This window comes from Cupressus sempervirens, chromosome 6 (genome assembly GCF_028749045.1).
Source record: "Cupressus sempervirens isolate cs-2001-9-10 chromosome 6, ASM2874904v1, whole genome shotgun sequence".
NCBI lineage: Eukaryota > Viridiplantae > Streptophyta > Pinopsida > Cupressales > Cupressaceae > Cupressus > Cupressus sempervirens.
The window spans coordinates 225,097,450-225,119,142 of NC_143123.1; the positions used below are offsets into that span (position 1 = coordinate 225,097,450).

The window sequence follows — 21,693 nt, forward strand, 5'->3', positions numbered from 1 at the left end:
AATGTCTCAGAAACAAAAACTCCCAAAGTTCACATTGGACGGGAAGGAAGACCTCGTACGACATTGCCGTACATGTGAAAGCATAAGGATTACCAACTTAGTCACGGACATGGACAAGTGGTTGCAACAATTTCCAGCTACCCTACGGAAAGTGGTGGTGGATTGGTGTTTTGATATGGACAAGGAGAAGATCAACACATGGGACACTCTCAAAAAAGAATTTCAAGCAGAATTTCGACTGTTGCAGGATGACAAGGAGGTCGTCCACGAGATCTACAATTACAAACAAGGGAAAAAGGAAACCATACGAGCCTACAATCGAAGGCTCAAGGATCTTCTTAGCAAGATGGGTACTCAACTCGCCGACGAATTAAAGAAATAGTGGTTCGTAGAAGGGCTCCGTAGGGCATTGAGAAGGAAGATGAAGATAGTCCCGCACACATCATACACAAACGCCTACGATTGTGCCACGAACTTGGAAAGTGAGGGCAAGACTAAAAAGTTAAAAAAGAAGAGTAAATGCTCACCCTCCTCTGAGAGCGATGAGTCCTTTGAAGAGGAAAGCAGTGTCGATAGCGACGGAGAACCCAACAAGAAGGTATAGGCCCTCCAAAAGGACATGGAGCGGATGATGGAGTTCAAGTTCATGAAGGGAACCACTAGCCGTATAGAGGAGGGAGAAATATTGTGTACTGATTGTAAAGAGAAAGGACACACAAGGGGATATGCCCTAAGAAGGCAATGTGCGATTGGGTCACTCTACGAAGGAGTGCCCTTATAACATGAAGACACAAAACCAACAAATACTCTTCACACAAGAACAATCATCCACCTTTGGCCCTAATAATGAGACGTAGGGGAATAACAACAATGCCTTATCCAGCGGCTACAGAAACAACTGTTGAGGGGATGGGGTGGAAATGACAATAGGAATCGAATACAGTATGACTCCAAGGGAAGGCCCATAATCCAGTGCCGTGCATGTAGCCAATGGGGCCACTTTGCCAGAGATTGCCTAAAGGGTGACACGTCTCAAAAATTGTGTCGATGGTGTGGTCCAAGGGACCACGAAGACACCAACTGCCCAAAACAAGTGAACCTCCTTAACATTGAGGAGGAGAAGGTCCTCGTCCTCACTTGTAACCAAACCAAGTAGGCAATGTATCCAAATCTCCGCACTGAGAAGCAAAGACTGTGGGAGACACAAGAAGAAATAGAAAGGGCAATGAAGGGTAGAAAAGATAGCAATGGAACCACTTCTGGACGAATGGAGGTGGAGAACAACTTATTGAACTAGATGTTGCAAATGGAGGTGCCCATCAAACTTCAAGACCTCTTACAAACAGTACCACAATTTAGGACGACATTATTAAACACTTACACAAACCCACCAACGGTATCAGAGAAGAATGAACAACCAACTTTATTAGGAGGGTCGGCCATAGACCCCATGTTGCTGACAGCGAGCAATGGCCATCACCTGACGATGGTCGAGATGGGAATCCTTGAAACCATCCTAATAGACACCCTTGAGGATGGTGGGTTTGGGGTGGACGTTCTTCCCGAGGAGACATGGAAGCAACTCAACAAGCCTACCCTGTGGCCGACCACATTCAACCTACTCAGCACCGACCAATAGGGGATAAAGCTGTTGGGGACCCTGATGGCTCGACAGGTAACCATCGAGGCACAACCATTTGTGCTTGATTTCATTGTGGTTCCCTTGAAGAAAAAGGGATACAATGCTATTCTTGGAAGAGGATGGCTGGTGGCAGCCAAGGTGAATCACAATTGGAAAAAGAACATTCTGTGTATGGAAAGCGGAGGGCGGAAGTTCGCCATTGACCTCTGAACACAGATAGTAAGTGAAGAAATGACATCGTTATCAGAGTCTGAGTCAGACGGGGAACATCAGATGGATGAGGGAAGAGCCTGCATGGATCTGAATGACGAAGATATTTTGGAATTGGAGGAATGTTTAGGAGATGAGATTAGTTCAATGAATGGATTTACATTGGCAGATGGAAGAGTATGAGATCTTGCATTCTTACATGCTTGGCATCGAGAAACTTGAAGGTGAGAAGGAGGTATTTCCACCAGAGTTTGTGAAATACAAGGAAGGCAACGTAGAGATCAACAAGAGTCTTGCCCATCGCTTTGAAGGGAAAGCCATTAGATACAAAGAGCTCTCAGTGGAGGCCATCAATCTTGGCAATACGGAAAACCCAAGGAACATACTTGTCAGGGACGACTAGAAGCTTGTACTGAAGGTTGCAACATTAAAAATCTTCATGGAGTATAAGGATGTATTTGTGTGGACTTATAAGGATTTAAAAGGGGTCCCGCCAGAGATGTACATTTACCACATACCTTTGGTGCTCGGAGCCATACCTGTGCGGAAGAGATTGTACATAATGAATAAGATCTACACGGTACATGTAGGTGAGGAAATACAACGAATGCTGGAAGCCGGCATAATATTCTAAGTCCAAACAAGTGAGTGGGTGTCACCAATTGTGATATCCATGAAGACGGGAACCAAATTCGAATGTGTGGACTTCCGGTGCCTAAATGCTGTCACAATAAAAGATTCCTTTCCCATCCCATTCACGGACACAATTCTCGAAGAAGTGGCAAGACACAAGATGTACTCCTTCATGGATGGATTCTCTGGCTATAACCAGATCTCCATTGCTAACAAAGATAAATTTAGAACTCCCTTTTTGGAGGAGGATGGTGTATACACTTACAACCGAATGCCTTTCAGATTGTTCAATGTACCTGCCATATTTCAGAGAATCATTTTACACATCTTTGACAAAATGTCAATAGACAACTTCAGAGCATTTTTGGATGATTGGTCCATTTTTAGTGGACAAGACAACCACTTGGCACTCCAAGAATGTATGGAAAGGTGTTGACAGGTATGGTTGGCACTGAACCCTAAAAAGTGTTGGTTCCTGGTTCGTCAAGGGAAATTACTCGGGCACATTGTGGGCAAGACAAGATTGAAGACCAACCCAGACAAAGTGCGGGTGATTGTGGAAATGGAAACCCCGACAGAGGTAACTAGAGTGAAATCTTCTCTCGGGCACATTGGATACTATAGACGATTCATAAAGAATTATGCCCAAATTGCCCTTCCTCTTGACAAGTTGATAGGAAAGGGAGAACCATATGTCTGGAGCTCAGAGCAAGAGACTTCCTTCTGATGGAGCCCAAATTTTTATGAATCAAGGATCTCCATTTGAGGATTAATGTTCAAGACTTAAAAGACGTATTGCTAATGCCAAATTTGAGCTACAGATTATTCACAGGTCTGATATTCGTTGAGTCTTGGATGTGTTGATGTTCAGGTTGTTAAAGACTAAATTGAAGTGATGTTTCTAATTGTAGGAGACATGCCATCTCCACCCTTTCAACATCACTGAGTTACTTCAGATAGGCTCAAAATCAAACAAATTTTTAACTTATTTAACAAGTATATGATCCTCTCCTCTTATTGCTGGTTAATAATATGCAAACCAATAAATTGCAAAGTTTACTTAAGGATATGAGTACCAATGGAATTGAAGCAGTAGTTGATTCCTATGTAGAAGTTGTAAATATCTTTACTAGTGTTAGATTGCTGAGACATACTATTGATAGAGTACGTACTATAAGAGAGTTGAACTTTCAGATTGTCATTGATGCTCTTTGCAAGGCAAATGAATTGGATGAATCTATAGAGTTGCTTTGAGAAGATTGGATCTAGGAGCTCTTTCTATTATTCATTTGATGCTGGAGGCATCTAGTTTGTCATGATTGAAGGCATATTTGCTGCAGGATAATCATATTTATTGATGAAATTTGAAACATCAACGCAAGCCTAGAAGCAGATAAGAATAGAGGAACAATGCCTGGCTTATTGTAATATTTCATGCTCCATGGTATAAATGCGACACTACTCACCAAGAAGGAAGTGATGACATGATGGAAGCCATGGAACTGCTAGTTTATACAGCTAAAGTAGACATGGAGATGGCAATGAACCTTCTGCAATACAACGGAGCCACAATTATCATTTCTTTCGAGTGTCCAAAGTGCAGATAAAACTTGCAGCATTGATGATTTTTGGCGGCAGTCAGAATCTTTCATATTGTCATCAGTCATACAGCACATGTTCAAGAACATAGCACAATTGGAACTATTGGGCCTGGAGATATTGGAATAACATTGCTGGCAAACATCAAAACCCGATGATACCCAAGGTTCTGGGCGGAAAACTGTTGCCATGAGTATATGAAGATATTGTGCTTGAGCAGTGGCCTTAAACCAGAGGTATTGAGGATTGAGTTAAGACTCGTGTTGAATGAAGGAAGATGCCTGTGTTTTGCCACATCCTAATCTATGTGCTAGCGAAAATAATTTGAAGACAATGGAACAACACTATATGCCTTCACAGATACAATATACGTGCGGCTCCATATGGAGTCGACTGTGTACACCTAGATACACTCGCTTGCAGTGAAATTAATTTTGAAATGCCATCAATAGGGTAGGTGTGAATGTATAATGCAGAATAAAGCGGCAAATCTAAAGCTACCGAGTAGATTGGAACATATTACAAATATAGAATAATATAAAGGCAGAGATAATATAAATTCATGCGTCAGGAAAAAAAATTATGAAATATACTAAATACATTGCCACTCGACAAAACAATTAAATTTGATAAATTAAGTGTGTATTTTCAAAGGCTTAATTACTTTGGTTAAGAAGCAATATGACTTTTAATTGTGAAAAGTCACCATTCCTTATATTTAAAATATAAATAGTGGTCAGATATTGTAAGAAGATATATTCATATCCGAACACATTTATTCTCTTAGGAGAAAAGTATTTTTATTTTATTATTGTATGGAGGAATAAGGGGTCTATTATGATTTTGTAATATAAAGTCCATTATTTTATTTTAAAATAAAATAAAATGTCTTTTGTTTATTTTAAAATGGCGTGGAGATTTAAACTGCAGGCGAATCGTCCTTCCTAATTATATTTTAGAATTCTGTATATGATTTTGATATCAGATAAGTGGACATGGTCAATTAGCATTTTAGATTTGATCATCATAGGTGTTGTGAAATATTAAATTGTTTCCGTACCTCTGTCCAGTTTGTCTCCTTCTCAGCGGAGTTAAAATTCAATCTGGACTAATTTAAGATTGCATTATAATTGGTCTGTCGCATCTGAATTATTAAAATTGTTGGCAGTATAAGTGTATTGAACATTATGAAGTTGTACGTGAAAGTTCACCAAAGTTAACTCTATCGCCTAGATGAGAAAAGGCACTGGTCTTTTCATTGAAGTCAAAAAATCTATATATTCCTTCTGCAAGCATCAAATTCATTATTATTTAAACATTATACAAAACATTCAATTATTATCTAGCATCCAGTTTTAGTTCCATCGAGTTCGAGGACTTTACCAGCCGAAGAACTCCAAAAGTTTAAAATTCGCTATAGAAAAGCCTTGAATCAGACAATTGGCGTTTGAGGTAAAGGTCTACCCGCCTGGGTGTAGCAGAGCTTGAAGTGCAGGGGAATCTAAGCGATTTCCATTCGTTGGCCAAAATTTGATTGAGAGATCCTATCGGAGAAGTGGCAGGCTCTTAGATTTTGAATCTGCGGTTTTGGGAACCAACACCTTCAAAGAGTTGAAGAATAGATTGTTGGGGGTGCCTATCTTGGCATATCCAAACTGGGACAAGGAGTTCCACGTCCATGTGGACACTTCTAACTTCACCATAGGCTCAACGTTGGTGCAAACTGGCAACCATGGCCTTGATCACCTAGTATATTTTGCAAGCCGACTACTTTCAAAAGTGGAGAAGAATTACAACACCACTGAAAGGGAGGCTGTCATGATGGTGTACACTGTACAAAAGTTTCAGCATCACCTCTTGGCTACACCATTCACCTTTTACGTGGATCACGAGGCACTGATGTAGCTAGTGAACAAACCGATCATCCAAAGAAGGATTATAGATAGTTGTTAATCCTACAGGAGTTCACCTTCAGCATTATTGTGCAACCAAGGAAAAGTCACATCATTGTCAACCAGCTCTCTCGAATCAAGTCAGGAGAGCTGCCGAAAGGGGTCAGTGATGATTTTTCCAAATGAACACCGTTTTAGGATCACCATCCTTCTAGGATGATATAAGTATATTGGGGAATATTTATCCATGTCCCAATTTCTGAGGGAGATGTTGCTAGGTGAATGCCAGAAGCTATTGTTAAGGAGTCAGACCTTCCAACTGATAAATGGCCTCCTATATAAGATAGGCCCAGACCAAGTACTAAGGTGATGCGTAATGGAAGAGGAAGTGCAAAGTGTTTTGAGGGAGGCACATAAAGGTTAGATAGACGGCGACATGGGACCCGATACAACTGCACAGAAGGTTTTGCTTGCTGAATTATGGTGGCCCAAACTTTACAATGATGCACGGGTATGGGTGTTAAGCTGTGATACATGCTAGAGAGCCAACAAACCACTTAAGTGAGACTTCATGCCATTAAACCCTTCCCACACTTGGGAATTGTTTGAACGTTGGGGACTAGACTTCGTGGGTTCGTTGAAGGTGAGTAGGGCCCGATGTTGCCGATACATGGTAGTGGCCACTAAATATTTAACAAAGTGGGTAGAGGCATAGGCACTACTAGACAATTCTGCAATAAGCACCACAAGGTTTTTATATGAGCAAATCATCACGTGGTACAACATACCCATCTAGTTGACAAGTGATAGAGGAGGTCACTTTGTGAATCATGTGATTAGATTACTGACAACTGAGTTCAAGATTTTTCATTCATTGTCGAGTCCATATTACCCAAGAGCCAATGGTTAGGTGGAAGCGACAAACAAAATCCTTGTGGTTATCATATATAAATCATGCGGAGTATGTAATAAGCCATGCTTATTCTGATCAGAAAATTTAAACTTGTGCTGATTGAATTTTGTCAAACAGTTGATGTGTAGTCTCTATATTTAACTATGAAGCCACATAAAAATAGGACTCTACGAATGCATGCCAAAGTCCAAGAAGAATTGAATAATGCAGAACTCAAAACAATAGCAATGTTTAGAACTGTGTCATCAGATTATTACTCTATACCAAATGCTAACTGAAAGTACAGCAAGGACAAGGAGTGGAGTTCAATAACATTACTTGCAGCATGGAATTACAATCTTATTGACATAGACAAAGAGTAAGGAACCTGGAGTTAGCTAGTGATGGTGAAACTGACCACGTGACTTGGTACATGAAATCTGTCACAGACTGTGCCTCCAAGGATAATCAGCAACCCATGACTCTTCCCTTGACATGGGATCAAAGATAACTGCCACAGTGAGTTACCTAGGCTCTGTTACTCTTGCTGTGATTGGTGGAACTCCAGCACGTTGTTGACTTCAACTCACAGACTATATCAGATATACAAACATCTCTCAACCGGTGATAAGAGAAGCATGCTGAGGAGTGAATGAGCATGTGGTTAACGGTTCAGTCTGTGACTATAATCCCTATGACTTCCTACTTGGTTGTAGACATCTTCCAACTGCCTTGGGAGAATCACACATACTATCTTCACATACAACCTGTATTCTGAACGCTGTCTCACTTCTTAGCTGACAAGCTATTGTCCATAAGTATAGATGAAAAAACCGATGCTTTTAGCTAATATTCCATTGTGCTTCTAACTGTAACTTACTTCTGATTGTTAAAATTGATGTTATATTCTTCTTATCAATTTCTGCCTGATACTATACTTTAATCCAAATGAGGGGCTAGGGTGGTATCCAACTTCCTCAAATAACTTGAGGGGTTTTGTCCTTAAGAGTTCACCAGTCACATTAAAGCAACCATTGGTAGCAATATATTAATATTTATCATATATTCATTGTTACAGTTCCAATGCAAATGCTTTCCTTTATAACTTTGAAATGAGGAGAGGCTCGAACAACTTAGCAATGTGGGCTAAAAGACTATTTCATCTTTTAGTCACTTAAGTAACTTTATAACTTTATAACATTAAAATGTTAAAATAAATCACTTAAGTCACTTGAACTTTAATATTTCTTGAAATATTTGTCTGATTGTCGTGCTGTCTGAAATAGGAATCTCTCCTCATAATTCCCCATGTGACCAAATACACTTTCTAAAAATAGGAAGGGTCCATCTCTATTACCCCTGACTTACCATACATAGTAAGTATGGAAAATGGAGTCTAAAAGACATCGAATGAAGGTCAAATCCATAAATTGCTGAATGTTCGAGATGAATGAATCCTTAGAAGACCCTCTAACCATCCTCATTAGTCTACGAGGATCCAATATTAGGCTAATCCTTGAAATTCTGATGTTGGCAACCAATGGGGACATTACAATCCTCCCTTCTTGAGATTGCTTGCCCTCAAGTAATCCAACTATAACAATGAACTCCAACCTCCACTTGGATCCCAAATGAAGTAGTATGTGACACTCCTGTTAACATTGAACCAACTACATACCACTAACATCATCAAAACCAATAACATAACCTGCAGTATAGCACTCAAAACTTGGGCTAATGATGTAGGAGTTAGAATATCACCAAAAGAATCCCCCACAAGAAATATCCTCATCTCGGTTCTCACCTATATAAGATAAATTGGACTGGAATTCAGATCAACAATGCGTTGAAGAGATGTAGCTGCAGGAGAACCATTAGCACTCATGCCAACTATATCAACCATAGGTGCTACCACGTCAAAATTTGTGGACACAGGAACGTTACTAACTGCCGCAACACAAAACTGAATCTTTACATATGGTGAAAATTGAACCCAACTCCACTTAGGTGAGTGATGAACATCAACCTCAAACAACGGATTGTCATAAGGCCATGTTGCATCCATGTCAAACGTAGGACTATTCATGAAGTGAACATCAAGACTTTGTTGATTGGTAGTATAACATGACTCTATCACTACATTACTCACCTCATCAACAGTAACAAGTATACTACCATCAGAGCACACATATACCACCTCTTGCATACTACTAAACTCCTCATTGGATGGCTCAATCGACACAGAAGTGGCTGCTGATATGACAGTATCCTCGCATGCTCCTACTCCCAATATCACTGCATTGCCATCAAATACATGATCTGGGGAACTCATGCCAACAACTTCATCATCTGACTTAACCTGACATAAATCCTCATCACATTCCACTTCAATTGTGCTCAACTCATATAGTGTCTCATAAGAAATGTCCCGCAAACCTAAAGCCACAATTGTATCATCACCTTCCGCTCTTTGAAAAAGTGATATCATTCTTTGCTCAAATCTCGGCTTTGAAATCAATTGGGTTATCTATTTGTGATTTTGGTTCATCTCATTCACTAGTACATCCAACTGTTTCACGATACCCTATATCTTAGAATCTCCCTCCATTAGCGGAGAAGTATGCCCTCTGTGGGTCCAATGAATATCAAACCTTTTGTCACCATCCATAACACTGAAAACCAAGTCCTCCACCTGTGGGTCAAAAGAAAAGTGATGAGTACTCTTGTTAGTGTAATGCTGATAAGAACTCCAAATCTCTGTCAAGTGCTCATCGTCATCAAACTGGAAATCAGAAGATGGCTCTAATCTCTGACTCTGAACTATTGGTCGAGTAGGATCTCGGGCAACCCTCTTAGCAAGCCCAACCACAAAATCCCTATTGGGAAGTATTGTAGCCGAGGTCTCTACAATCTTCCTTACTAATTGTTGAATAGCACGAGAGCCCCGAATGAGAGCACCCTCAGATATACTGTATGAAACCTCCCGCAAATCCGAGCTCAAAAGCAAATATTGCATGAATGACTCAGTATAGTAGAAATTATATGTGGAAGCATCAATCTGCTCCCCCGCAATCCACAGTCGATCTCTCTAAAAATGTGACAATGCCAACTGTCCAATGCTACCAGCTGTATGAAAAGAAGAAATAGATTCACATCCAGTAGGAGGAAGCAAATCACCATGAGAGCCCGTCTTCACTGATGCCCTCGCCTCCTCTGTACATACTACATATCCTAGACAAGTGTGTTCGCCACATCATCACGTCCCTCATCCTCAACCATAGAAGTAAATTCACCACCAACCGCAATATGTAATTGAACAGGGTCTGGGGCCGGTGTTGACTGTACCCGTTCTAACTCCACGGTAACCTCACCCAATTGTAACTATGACTCTTGAAGAGTCAACTAAGTATGCTGAAGAGAGTCCATCGTCACCTCAAGCTCCTAGGTGAGCTCAACCACCTCCTCTTTCCCTGACAACGCCTCATAGCAGGTGCTACCCCACTCTAGAAGGTAATCTCTGTCATCAACTAACTGAGAGTAACTATGCTTCAAGATCCTAACAACCTCTCAAAGCGTATGAATCTCTGCTAGAGAAAGACTACTATCATCGTGCTCATCTGACATAGGGGCACCCTAACCAGATGTAGTTAGCATATGCCAAATTGCATCATAATGATCAAGAGATGAATAAATGTCACTATCACTCGCCTTTAGCTGATAAGTCACATGATGCCTTTGTAACCACTGACTCCTATGCCAGCTTTGTGTCTTACTAACTACACTGTGATAGGAAACCCAATTAGAACTGTCGACCACAAGATCACTCATACATGTGCTATTGTCCTTGCACAACTTTGCATCCAAGATACAACTACTGTGTACCTCAAACAACTCCTTAGAAGAAATAGAAGCCTTTGCAATCTCAATCTCCCCACATGTCTTAGCTTCCACCTCAATAGTAAGATCCTGTAAACATTGATCCCGAGACTCATCCAAAATCTCATAAGAGTCATCACCCAATATCTAACAAGCGGTGTCATACCTGGTGCAAATCATAGCATCCTCCAACAAATCACCTGAGGTATCCACACTGTCTGCATCCCCATCACCTAATAGAGTCTCAATTGTGGTCACCCGACTTTGCACACGACTCTATTTCAGGCTGTGAATCAATAACGCTAGAGCATGAACCCAAATTTACTGATTCCGCTGTAACACCCAAATCACTGGCATCATAGTTCAGTGACTCCATACATGCATCAGTCCCACCTGAGGAAGCCATTGCCCCCTGCACTGGAGTAGCACTATGACAACTCTCATACAAATCTCAAACAATAATTCCCTCCTCAAGAGAGCCTGAAAATCAATAGTAACAACTACATCAACTGTCTCTGCACTAATGGCAACAACTTTGGGGGCCTCAATGTGCTGAAGCTTAGTGCTGCTATCCATCAAGGGTATTGACACATCTACCGATCTCTATTAAATGGGTCCATCATCAATACTGCAAATAGGACTAGCAAGTGTCATACTAAATACAAGTACATCTATATCATGGATACCTATCGGGGGAAACTGAAGCTTCCTTCCCTGCAACCTTGATGTCGGCCTTCTAAAGGCAAAAATTATATACTTCACTGTACTCTCAACTATTTTTGGATTCGACAAGCTCTCCACCAACCTTTGCTGATGAAGCTAAAATTTTTCCATACTCACCTACAAAGCCTTCATTTTCGTGCTAAATTCCTTATTACTCCATCGGCTTCTAGAACTGCAAGTCCTCCTATGTCTGTCCATAGGAAACAAAAAATTAGAGTGCTGGTCACTCCAAATGCACAACAAACTGAAAATAAAATAACTTTCTTACTGCCACTGCTAGTTCACATAAAACGTTCCTATTATTCTCCACTGCCTGTTACCTTTGCTCTAAGAGACTTTCGTACTGTGTGATTGTTATGGGATGTGGGTTTGATGCCACTGTAGCTTCCAATCTCCACATCAATCTCTGCTATGAATAATGCTCAAAAAAATCCGTCTGTGCTGAAATAACCTGTGAGAATGGAGAGTTAAGTCCATGCCAAGTTTACCTTGTTTCATCTATGAACTGATCATTCTCTTGTTTGCCAACTGCTGCTATGACCTGTATAACTGCTCTCATCAATAGCCAACTTCCTTCTTCTTGCTTCAGAAATTTATTCCAAGCTCATAACCAACTTAAGCACCGTTTTCAGACTTTATAGTAGCACCGAAGGATCAAACTTTTATCAAACATAAGCACTCGAAATTTCTAGGATATAATATGGAAACCCAAAATATATTAAGAATCCTATAGATTTGCAAGTATTTGTATTTCTTCGTTTACTCCAATCTGATAGAAATTTGAGAACTATAAACACCATTACTCCATTTGTAACTCCACAAGTAAACTTTGAACGAACTTCTGACTGTACCCAACAGGATGGGAGGTTCGTGACTCTGATACCACTGTAATAAGCCTTGCTTATTCTGATCAGAAAATTTAAACTTGTGCTGATGAAATTTTGTCAAACAGTTGATGTGTAGTCTCTGTATTTAACTATGAAGCCACATAAAAATTGAACTCTTCTAATGCGTGCCAAAGTCCAAGAAGGATTGATTAATGCAGAACTCAAAACAAAAGCAATGTTTAGAACTGTATTATCAGATTATTACTGTATACCAAATACTAACTTAAAGTACAGCAAGGACAAGGAGTGGAGTTCAATAACATTACTTGCAGCATGGGATTACAATCTTATAAACATAGACAAAGAGTAAGGAACCTGGAGTTAGCCGCTGATGGTGAAATTGACCACGTGACCTGGTACATGAAATCTGTCGCAGACTGTGCCTCCAAGGATAATCAGCAGCCCGTGACTCTTCCCTTGATGTGGGATCAAAGATAACTGCTGCAGTGAGTTACCTAGGCTCTGTTACTCTTGCTGCGATTGGTGGAACTCCAGCACATTGTTGACGTCAACTCGTAGACTATATCAGATATATAGAAGTCTCTCAAGCGGTGATAAGAGAAGCATGCCGAGGAGTGAATGAGCATGTGGTTAACGGTTCAGTCTGTGACTATAATCCCTATGACTTCCTACTTGGCTGTAGACACTTTCCAACTGCCTTGGGAGAATCACATATGCTGTCTTCACACACAAACTGTATTCTGAACACTGTCTTACTTCTTAGCCGGCAAACTACTATCCATAAGTATAGATGAAAAAATTGATGCATTTAGCTAATATTCAATTTTGTATTCTAATTGCAACTTACTTCTGATTGTTGAAACTAATGCCATATTCTTCTTATGGATTTCTTCCTAATACTGCACTTTAATCCAAATGAGGGGCTGGGGTGACATCCAACTTCCTCAAATAACTTGAGGGGTTTGTCCTCAGAGTTCACCAGGCACATTAAAGCAATTGTTTGTTGCAATATATCAATATTTATCATATATTCATTGTTAATCCCAATGCAAATGCTTTCTTTATAACTTTGAAATGAGGAGAGGCTCGAACAACTTAGCAGTGTGGGATAAAAGACTATTTCATCTTTTAGTCACTTAAGTAACTTTATAACTTTATAACATTAAAATATTAAAATAAAGCACTTAAGTCACTTGAACTTTAACATTTCTTGAAATATTTGTTTGATTGTCATGCTATCTAAAATAGGAATCTCTCCTCATAATTCCCCATACCAAATACACTTTCTAAAAATAGAAAGTGTCCATCTCTATTATCCCTGACTTACTATACATAGAAAGTATAGCAAATGGAGTCCAAAAGACATCGAATGAAGGTCAAATCCATAAATTGCTGAATCTTGGAGATGAATCAATCCTCAAAAGACCCTCTAACCATCTTCATTAATCAATCTTGAAATTCTGATGCTGGCAACCAATGGGGACATTACAGAGTAGAACAAGCAGACTGGGAGGAAAAGTTTCCTTCGACGCTATGGGCCTACTGCATAACGTTCAAAGTCACAACTGGACAGATGCCATTCCAATTAATGTTTGGGCAAGAGGCAGTTGTACCAGCTGAATTCATGGTCCCGAGCCTCCGGATTGCAATTGAAAATAGATTTAGATATATGGAAAGTCTACGAGAGCACCTATATCAACTGAACAAATTGGATGAACGAAGATTAATGACGCAATGGGCGACGAAGGTGGCACAAACTCGTTGCAAGATATGGCACGATAAACATTTGAAAAGGACGTGGTTCTAGCCAGGCCAACTGGTGCTTCAGTACAATGGCCACAATGAGATAAAACCGGGAAAATTCAAGGTCAAATATCTTGGACCATATAAAATCAGAGAAGTTGGTGATAATGGTTCTATAAAATTATGGACCCTAGACGGGTGAGAAATTCTTGACGCCATTAATGGATTGAAGCGAAAGATCTATCATAAAAGACAAGAAGGCAAGGCAAGGGGTAATACTTGCCGAAAATTAGATTTAGAAAATTAAAAAAAATAAAAATAAAAAATTTCGGAAGTTCCTCGCAGACATGCTATTTTGCGGACACGTTGTCCCATGGACACGTCCCACAGATTGTGTCCTGCGGGTATAAAAGTCCGCAACCGCAACAAAGGAAACAAAAATAATAAAAGGCATAAGGAGATAAAAAGAAAACAAAAGGCAAGTGTTTGTGGGTAAGAGAAGAAGGGGAGCATCCCGCAAGGAAGAAATAAGAAACGGGCACATTCCACAGGGGAGGAAGGAAAGAACAGGCACATCCTGCAGAGAGGAGAAGAAACAAAACACTGTCACTGAAAACTAGCTGTGGGAAAGAAAAGGGAAGCAATTACATTGAGCAAACCTAACTGTCTTTGGTGCAATAAAGACAAATTAGGAGATTGTTAATCAGTTGGAGCATGTAGTCTGCAGGGAAAAGGAGACAATGGAAAGATCAGTTGAAGGAGAATAGTGCAAAGATTGACAAGAATGCGAGAGTGTTGGCCTCAAGAGTCTGGGTTGTAGGGCGAGGAGCATCTAGTAGCAAGAAGTAGGTGTGTCCTAAAGTGCAGCCATCCGCGTAGAAGGTCGATCTTTCTCATCTCATAGTACGGTTTGAAGGGATGAATGGGCATGAGTGCCACAAATGGTGGTAGGAAACGGATGACACAAACCTCATCAAACAAATACTGATCCGTGCACAAGTACATTGGGCGATTCAACTTCCGTTATTTTCGTATGGTTGTTTGAAATGATATTAAGAGCTATGATTGAAACATACAACAGACACAACATAACGAGTACGTTCTTAAAGAAGAGCATCGTCTCACAGTCTCATTCAAAGCCTCCAAATTCACTAGGGTTCTTGGTATTCCTAGCCAAGGAGGCCGCAAAGTGGTAACTATGAACCACAAACTTCTACAGGAACGGAAGGAGTATTGGGTGAAGTTGGTGGGATGCGACCTCATGCCAGAGGAATTTGAGTCTTTTATAAAGGGTACTAAGAGTCGAGGACTGTGGTGGGACTTCATTCGGGAAGGCCATTGGTGGTGTATCATGGACGTGATAAAGAGAAGGTTAACCAGGGTGAGTAGGGCTTCAAATATTGCCCTGTCTCAGATTACCTTCATGAATGACATTATAAATGGTACGGTATATGATTGGGTGAGCATCCTCACTGATAGAATTGAGGAATTCATGACACTGCAACATTACACATTCTATATGCCGCACCATCCTATCGGGTTGTTTTTTAAAGCAACACTCCATCAAATTCTAGTGGATGAGTTTGAAGTTCCACTAAGAGGAAGATTGGTACCAAGGGAACCCCCAGTATTCTACTGGAGGCATTTGGACATGAGTGGCATGATGGCCAGCTAGAAGAGGGTACTGCAGGGCTTAAACGCCTACGGTGACACTAATAGCGGATGGGAAGATACCACAGAGAGTAGTGGTACCAATTTCGAGGGAGAGAGTACCTTGGCAGAGGTTGGGAACAATGATGTAGTTGCAGGGTTCCCAACTAAGACACTCTTCACTCCTCAGTTGCCGGCTTTGGCATACTTGATAGCCACCACCCCCATGCCGCTTATTCCTCCATTCGGCCACAAGCATGCACCCGTTGTTATGACTCCACCCACGACTATGGTAGAGAGCACATATGTATCGGCTCAGATGGAGGTTGTTAAGGAGCCATCCTTATTAGCCACCCGTTAGGGAACTCTAGTCGTGGACGTCCCAATAGCCGCAGTTCCAATGACAGTGTTCATGGAGATGCACCAGGCACTAGAGCCTGAGCCTCAAGTTCGACTAAATGTGATTGGCATAGAGGCTGTTGTCACTATAGCTTCATCCTTGTTGGCGAAACCTGTGAGTGTGGCCCAGCCAGCACAACTAGAGGTCGAGGGTGTTAGAATGACCCAACGAGCAGAGCTAGAGGACAAGTGTGTTGAAGTGATGGACCAAGCCAGTGTCTTCCTAAGAAAACAGTTTTGACTCACCCCTGTAGATGTCAACCCCTCCATCTAGTCCACGAGATAGGAAGAGGTATTGACAGGAATATCTACCATTTTAGAGGCACAAGAATTGGGAGTACCGCAATCTGAGGATGCGCCTGGAGATGAGGGGGTTGCATCGAAGATGAGAGTGGTTGTCACAGAAGGGGGAAAGAAGGATATAGAGATGGGTATGGAGCAGGTTGCCGATACCAAAGACAGGGTGAATTATGGGTTGGATGAGGAGAGAGCCATGGCATACATTAGGGCCATGGAGTTGTGCTGGAGAGAGGTCGAATTATTGGACAACATGCTTTGACCAGTAGAAGGGAGTTGCAGTTGATCCGAGCCTATATCTAGAGGAGTTGTCTGGAGCGTTTCAGTTCTTGCTTTGAGGCCAGAGGGTGGCCAACCGTAGAAACATTAGAGATGTTGGTTGATTGGACTACAAAGCCCAAGTTGGGACCGTGCAACACTGCTATGGAGAAGCTTGCACATGAGATAGTAAGGGCATATAAAGACATCTACTATGTTCATTGACGTGCAGAGGCAGATAGAGAAGTAGAGAGGGTTGTAGCTGCGAGGTCTAGGGCAGTCGAGGCAAAGGCTCGAGAGGAGCTAGTTGTTGAATTGGCTAGTCAGCAAGCAACATGGGCAGCAGAGTGAGTTGCGGTCTTGTAGGATAAAGAAAGGGCTGAAAAAGGATTGTAGACGGCTCAGACTCAGGCTATGCAGTCAACACTTCTACTAAAGGAGGCTGTGGAAGTCAACACGCGTTCATAGAAGGACTTACGTATATGCATCGATCAGGTTTACAAGTTGCGCCAGTTGCTGAACACTTAAAGAACGCAACCTCCTCCCTAGTCTATGTTTGTTTCTATAATTGTATGTTGTCTCCTTATTTTGTCAATTTTGGGTCGCTAGGTGATGACTTTTCTTTTTTGGGGGGATGCCGTTGTTTGGCAAATTGGGTAGTTAGACAATTATGGGTACAGGCACGGTTGCATCATTTCATTGGCACTGTGTCGGATGTTATAAATATGGCATACACTTATGTAATTGGCATCGTGTTGGTGTTAAACATTATTGCTTTGTACAAAAACATTTGATGAATGCATAATACTTTACTTTGTTAAGTTATATGTTTATTTCCTGTTCACCTATAGGCTGAACACAATTCAACCTTCATAGCCTTTTGTAATGCTTCACCCAAGGTTTGCAGTTGTATTGGGTTCAATACCTTTAATTGAGTCCTTAGGTACTTAAATAAACAAATGGGTGAGTCTTCTTTGGAATAGGTTAGGAATCATGAGAGATAGTCATTAGAATTCGTTGGGAAAATCGTCCACAATTCCACGATTTCTTAGTTGTGTTAATTCCTTGAAGTATCATTTTAGATGCCTTTGGTCAAATCTGCTGATAGATTTTTGAGTAAGTTACCCACAGGTGTTTATATTTTGATGGCCTTGAGTGATGATGCCATGATGCCACCAATGATGGGCTATCTTGGATAGATGGAGGATGGCAAATTTAATAGCATTTTTTTCGATCATAGGGCTGAGCGATTGATAGATATCAAGTTTCTGGACCCATGATTGTGTGTTAATTTTGCCAAAGCCATGAAAACACAGTAGATTCAATTGGCTTGGGTCTTGACTTCATAATACCCCTTAAAGGGTATATGATTTTGAATTGCTTGGTCTAGCTTAGATTATATTTGAACAGGGTCCTCTACATTGTTTATGACGGGCTCTTCTTCCATAAGGGGTTCTTTCCTTGGTAGAAATGGGGGAATGGTTTGCCTAATGATGGAACCTTGAGTGGAATGTTCATTCTTGACATGATTTGAATGAGTCTTCTCCCAAATTTGGAATGGTTCTCTCATTATGATTATTATTGTTCATGTTTTGAATAGCTTGGAGGATGAACTCATTTGTACTCTCAAACCTTTCATTGGTTTGCTCCATAAAGTTCCTTAATCTGTAAATTGTTCGGCCATGGATGCTATGCCTTTCCTACATTGATATGTGAAAGATTCCCAATTCTGGTGACTGTAGAAATTACCGTTTGTTTCAAAATCTGAATCTATGACTAGCATTTGTTACCACTGAATGATCTTAGCTGAATTCTAATTTCTTTTTTCTTTTCCTTGTTTTTTTAGTTTTTTTTGAGTTTTTTGGAAATAAAATAATTGCATAACAAATAGGAAATATATAACACTTACGAAATGTAAACATATGCTGCAAATTTTATCATTACTGAATTCTATTCAAGTACATACTGAAACCAACCAGCAACTTGATATATTAACTTCAAAGAGATCACTGCCAATATACAATACTGTCTTAAATAGGGCTAAACAAAAGCTATAGGGAGATGCTTTGAGAATGATTCAACCCTAAAGAAATTGCTGCAATGAACCATCCAATGCCCAAAGGGAAGCTATGGCATCCAATGATGAAGAAAAGACCTTCTCCAACCCCCACGTAAGCTACTACACTGAACTGCATGTTGCCAAAAGCTGGCTGCCCAGTTGCAAGTGCCCTACTCCACTCAAATGATAATGCCAAGATAAATCGACTACCTCCTCTGTCAATCTGAATGTAATGAAATACAACTCAAATCACCAAGATTTGTTGAGGCTTGCATCCCAACAGTCCAGACTTGAGGTTTTCGTCCCAAGCCACAATTAGGTCATCTCCTTCTAACTCCTCACAAGTGCAAATTGAACCTTAAATGAGAATTACACTTTGCACTTTATAATAAAATAACATTTTCCCAAATAAAGGCGTCCAGGCTATTGGAAAAACATTACTTTATTAAAATCTCATAACTCATAGTGCCAAAAAGTCTTTGGATAGTGAAAATAGTTTATAATAATTCAAAACCTTTCCAACGAGCTATAACACAAGGGCACATTTGATGAAATGAAGCTATATTTCCCATATTACTCCAAAATAGCTATATAAATAGCCTTATTATAAATTATTTAAATGATAACTTAGGAAATATTTAAATATATTTAAATATTCCCCATTTTGGCTCTGAAAGCCCAAACCAACCAAATAAACATGAAATTGTTTATGTCACCTGTCTGTGACTGATATTGGATGAGATAGGTCAACTGGCAGTCCCTTCCCTACAATCTAGGGATGCTCCTAGAAACTAGGGAACACACCTTGTCATCATGGAACTAAAACCATAGAATGGTCTTGTGGAACCTCACATTTGAAAACTGCCACATCCTCCTAAAATTTATACCCCCTAAAATCAAGGAACTACACTTAACTGACTCCCAACTACCTGTAATGTCAAGCCCGACCACTGAATATCCTGAGTCTCTATCCACAACTGCTAGCCTACGAGACCTCCATGATAGGCTAACTCACATAACTTTGCTAGTCAGACTAAAGAGGGGACATGACAATATGTTTGCATGAACTATCATCCACAGGATGGCAAGATTGTGCTCCGCTACTACTATAATGTTCCCAAGTTGGTTGGCTTAGGAATTCAGAATAATTATCTTCAATTCTCTTTGCTTGCTATAATTTGCAATTCTGAACCCCTTGTAGGCTTATGTAATTGAAGAATGATGATGTTTCCAAGAACAATGTATCTATATATGTTTAATACAATAGTTTATCAACAATACTGCTAACTCAGATTTGACGCTTTAATATATGCTAAGTGAATTGATTCTATATATAATTCATATTCCATATCTTCCTATTTGCTCCTTGTAATGTCTCTATTGATTTGTTACCCAAATTCGCACACTAAACTCATCTACTACAGATCAACCACAAGTTTAAGAGTGGTGGTTTATGCAAACTTGTATTGCCAATGCGAAGCCTGGCTAAAGAACAACAATGATTTTATGAAAATCCAACATCTAAATAGCCTAGAGTTCTGGGCTTAGTTGCTTCTTACACTTGTTAACCTCCTCCAGATGTACTTGGCCGAGTGAGCAATTAACAATGGTATAGCAGTTATACATACTTGTCCTATAGTGGATTGCTCAACAAGGCTGCTTATGTATGATGATAATCAGATCCACTGAAATGTAGTGGTGATGACAATAACTGCGCTGAGTGGTATAAGATGCCTTGCATAAATTAAGTCCTCAGTGATGAGGTGATTCTGGAACTTCTTCTGTGTGAAAAATATATATTGGTCCTTCCAGGCACAGATTGAGATTGAGTTACTTCAGTATTGTTGATCCTGCTTGTATTTTTTTTTTCTTTTTTATGCCGGGTATCCTTATCTGCTCCATGTTGAAGATGGATATATGCTAGAGACTATACATTTGATATTGATTGATAAAAGAGTGGTGAAAAATAACTTGATGCCTCAATAATTGGATTGTGTGCCTTCTCATATCATCCTTGAAGGTATGACGGATTGTGTTGCGCAAAAACACCTCTAATAGGAACCACATCTAATTCTCATCTCTATGATATAATTAGCATAGCTTGCTTAATGAATATAATTGGTACTACTGCTGTTGCTGATGGTGGATGTAAATCAATCATTGCTAATCCATTATTCAGTCAACACTTATGCCAGTCGCTACCTATCAACAATGGATGGTCTTTGTGAATGGATTCAAGGACATCATATTTCCCTGCATCCCTTGTTCTTATGTTTATAATTGTGCAGCTTCTTTTGTAGAAGTGATTACCACCATCAATACCATCCATTACAAACCTAGTCTTCGTGCCTTAGCATTAAGTTTGTTTTTGAACTATAGTTGACTACATAGTTGATATAATATTACCTTTAATAATACTTATCATTTTAATAAATCCTTATAATAGTTATTGCTGATCAATATATTGAAATATAGATATTAAAATATTTCTCTGAGATAAGTTGTAAATATATTTATTCAATTTTATATTAATTTTTTTAATTTTATCAATTTATTAAATTATTTATAATTATATATTTTATTTACATAATTATAATTATAGTTATTGCTTTATTTAGTCTTATTAAGCTTCATCTTGAAAAAGGGGACATGGCAAGGCTCTTAAGACAAATCTGGACCTATGGGATCTTTTTGTGTGGTCTGGTTGGCCCCATCATGGCTATGTAGGGCTGCAATGATTCTCTCACTTCTAAGTTCACTCACTCCTGGTTGAAGGGAATGGTGACAGGGGGTAGCTTGCAATTTGTGGTTTCTCCACAAATGATAGCAGATGCTATGTGTTTTGAGAATGCTGGCATGCGCAATGTTAGAAGAGCTTGGGGAGCTACCAAAGCATCATTGACAAAGTTTTGGAGGATGGTGAGCAACTCAAGAGCTTTCAAAATGGGTATGATTATAGTTTGCAGACTCGG

General features: G+C 40.0%; 1 protein-coding gene across 2 annotated transcripts in view; it reads left to right on the forward strand.

Moving 5' to 3' along the window:
• Positions 1-21,693, forward strand: part of LOC149552088 (actin-related protein 7-like) — a 212,476-nt gene that overhangs the window by 79,659 nt on the left and 111,124 nt on the right. The gene's annotated exons all lie outside the window — the stretch shown is intronic.